The 3,738-nt window shown below is 37.2% G+C and overlaps 1 long non-coding RNA gene across 1 annotated transcript; it reads left to right on the forward strand.

The window, feature by feature from the left end:
* Positions 1 to 1,534: 1,534 nt before the first annotated feature.
* LOC113304186 lies at positions 1,535 to 2,126 on the forward strand. The gene is made up of 3 exons (XR_003338068.1): positions 1,535 to 1,587; positions 1,729 to 1,747; positions 2,062 to 2,126. It is a non-coding gene; the product is annotated as an uncharacterized LOC113304186 (long non-coding RNA).
* The last annotated feature ends 1,612 nt before the right edge of the window (positions 2,127 to 3,738 follow it).

Consider the following 3,738-nt stretch of genomic DNA (forward strand, 5'->3'; position numbering starts at 1 on the left):
CAAAAGACGAAACAAAACTCGTAGGTATATTCGTGGGAGACGGATTTATCTATTACCATATACTTTTCTGTGTGGTACAAATTTGTTTATTAAAGTCTTCGACTTTGGGTCGTAACAACTCTTAATTGTGGGTGAGATCAGCTAAGGGAATCAAGTACGTAGTATCCTGCTGGGATCAGAGACATATGAGCATAACTGTACCTTGGATCAGTGTGAGATTGGTTCGGGTTGAACTACAGTCCAGACCGAAGTAAGTTTGGAGTAGTCTAGTGTCTGTAGCGGCTTCATACAGTGTCTGTTCAATCTGGACTAGGTCCCGGGGTTTTTCTGCATTTGCGGTTTCCTCGTTAACAAAATTTCTGGTGTCTGTGTTATTTCTTTTTCGCATTATATTTTTTTATATAATTTAAATAATACAGGTTGTGCATTGTTCAATAAATTAGAATATCCGACCTTTTGGTTGTTGATTTAGATTGATTGACACTTGGATATTGGTCTTTGGTACCATCCAAGTTTATCTCTCTTGTATTTAAATTGAGACTCGCAGTTTGTTTGAGTAAGATTTAAATCGAGAGATAGAGATAAAAACTCTTTGATATACTTTTTATCTAGATTGAATTTGACTGTCTAGTTGATTCTCTAGAAAGTATATTGGAGTTTGTCCATAAAGATTGTTAAGCAAAATATTGGGTGTGGTTGTTAGACCCCCGCTTTTTCAATTGGTATCAGAGTAGGCAAACACGTTTAAGACCAATGTAGTTAATATCGGATATCGGTTCATCTCGGTCGGGACCGATACACTGGTACGATTTTATATCGGGGATATTATCGTTGAAATATCGGTTCTAGATTTAGAGACTATAATTTTATATTAAACATTTCTCCACACATTTTCGGATAAGATATAATAGATAACATCAATTTTATCAAAAAAAACAAAAGAGTAACTTTGGTAGACTTGCTTCGAGAGCTACATGCACCTCTACTACCACCTGGAAGACTTTCTTCGCCAAAATTACCCTTAAACTTTATAGAAAACGACCAATACCGTCTCATATCAGGAAATGTAGGAAAATTTCGTATCGACCGATACGACCGATATTTGACCGAAACGGCCGATATTCGACCGATACGGCCGATATTATCGGGAGAACATCGTATCCCCGATATCCTTCTTATCGTATCATTCTGGGCCGATATCCGAAATATCCCCGATTAGGGCTGGCAACGGATAACCGATATCCGATATCCATTTCCGAAATCCGACATCCTATAGGATTTTATCCGACATATCGGATATCGGATATCAGAATCGGATATTTTATCGGATATTTTCTCTTAACGATAACGATATTGGAATAGGCCTTTCCGTTAGGTTAATATCCGATATCCGATAGTCTAGGGGTGTACTTGTAATTTCCTACCCCTAGATATATGTTGCCCGCTGCCGACAGGGAGAACCTAATCGTAATCTAATCTTTTGAGTTCTAGATATTTTGGCAGTGGGAATTTTTGGAGGAGAAAACGAGGACTCGAGGAGGGATAAGGAGATTTGAAGAAGTTGAACAGAGGTCGGTGTGGATCTTGGTGAGTATGATTCTGTAAGTTTTTTGTTTATTTTCTTTGTTTCTCTGTTGATTTAGGTAATTGAAAGTGAGATTGAATAGTTGGATTTTGAATAGTTCGATTAGGGATTACTGATTTAGTTTTTTGTGTTGTTTGAATCAGCTGTGCGAAAATCCTCAAGGTAAGCTAGGGTTTCTTTCAATTGTTTTGATGTTTTCATTCTTGTATGAAGCAGCTTCAACTTCGATTTAGGGGTTACCGGTTTAGTTCATTTTGTGCGTGTGAAATGATATGCTAAGTTCCAATTATTGATTCTTCAGTTAAATGTTGGGTGTATTTTGGGTTAAAACTTCATTTAACCTCTAGTTCGATTTGAGATTTTGGGAAGTTAAAACATCTTATGTTGTGATAGAATTTGTCTTCAACGTTTGATTTGTTGTATTTTCTGGATTTCTTGGAGATATATAGGTAAACTGATGTTTTACTTGCCTGCAGGGCTGAAGACTGGTGCTTGTAACTCTGCAGCAGGATCTGCAAACACGGAGTTTGGAAATACCAAGGTCAGTGTGTCTGTGTGAGTGAGTATAACTTGTATGAGTTTAGGTAAAGGATTAGAGTTTTATTATTGGTTGAAATCGATAACATCCAACAGAGTTTTTCTATTTCTTGAACAACATGCTTTATGCTTTATGACTTTCATGTTCTGTGTTTTACTAATACTTTATTCATGTTGTTCTCAGAATGTCTAAAAGTCATAAAGCATCCAACAGAGTTGGAACTTCAGGCAGTCCAAGCATTGCTATGCTTAAGTGATTGGCTGCCAGACTTCTTTGATGCAGGTAAATCTTTGTTTCTTTTCCTTTACTTAATTCTTTTCCATATTAGAACTGTAACAATATTAATATTAGATGAGCTACCATATTAGATGAGCTACCATATTAGAACTGTAACATTAGATGAGCTACCATATTGCACTTGTTCCAGAACTGTAATTAGAACTGTAACATGTAAAAGCATATTAGATCTCATACGCTAGTAGATGAGCTAATATAGTGTCCAAGTATTGAGCTACCCTAACCAGGTTTTTGTGATTGTGAATGCAGATATGGAAGTCGTCGACTGAAGTTGATGCAAAATGAAACCAGCAAAGAAGATCTAGCCTGTTTGAGTGTAGTTTTTTGTTTGTAGTTGCAGACTCTGTTGTTGTTTGTTTTTTCATGTGTGATGTGACTGAGGTGTTTGTGTGGTTTGTATTTCTTACACCTGAACAAAAAAGACTGTCAAAAAACTTGAAGAACAACCTAAATTTTCAGCATTTCTGCATTTGCTTCTGTGACAGGCGTTATCGGATTTTAACGGATAAATATCCGTTATCCGATAGATTAACGTTAACGATATCGGTTTGTATTTTTGATATCCGCCGGATGTTAACGGATATCGGATATCCGATAATTCTTAACCTTAACCTTATCGGATTGTCTAATATCCGACAGATATTTATCCGTTGACAGCCCTATCCCCGATATATCGGCCGATACGGCCGATATTGACTACATTTTTTAAGACCTTACAAGTCTGTGTTTGTAGCGATCTGACTCTATGGACAGGGGTGCTATCTTTATTAACGTGTCACCAGTCTTCGATGGCTCTAATTACTTATGGTGGAAAATTGTTATGCGAGCTTTTCTTCAAGCGCGTGATTTTCAATCATGGGTATATGTAGTTAATGGCTATGATCCTCCCGTTATGGCAGTTGGAGATGTAAACGTTCCAAAGAACATTGGTGAATACACCCCTGCCGAGATACTTGATGCAAAGAAAAACTCCGACGATAGAATGCTATCATACATGCCATTACCCCAAATCTTCAGCACCATGTGTCTAATTGCACTAAGTCGCAAGAAGCTTGGGAAATCTTAGAAACCGTTTTTGAAGGTAATACCAGTGAGAAGGAAGCTAGGCTTCGAAACCTTAATTCCGATTGGGAAAACCTTCGTATGGCGGATGAAGAAACATTTGATGAGTTTAATCACAAAGTGTATGAAATTTTTAATGCATCTTTTGCATTGGGTAAGACTATTCCTTAAAAGGACATTGTGATGAAAATTGTCAGATCGCTGCCATCTAGATACGATTCTAAGAAGCCGTTGAGGGAAATAACCTTAATAATCT

The sequence above is a fragment of the Papaver somniferum genome, chromosome 8, assembly GCF_003573695.1.
Source record: "Papaver somniferum cultivar HN1 chromosome 8, ASM357369v1, whole genome shotgun sequence".
NCBI lineage: Eukaryota > Viridiplantae > Streptophyta > Magnoliopsida > Ranunculales > Papaveraceae > Papaver > Papaver somniferum.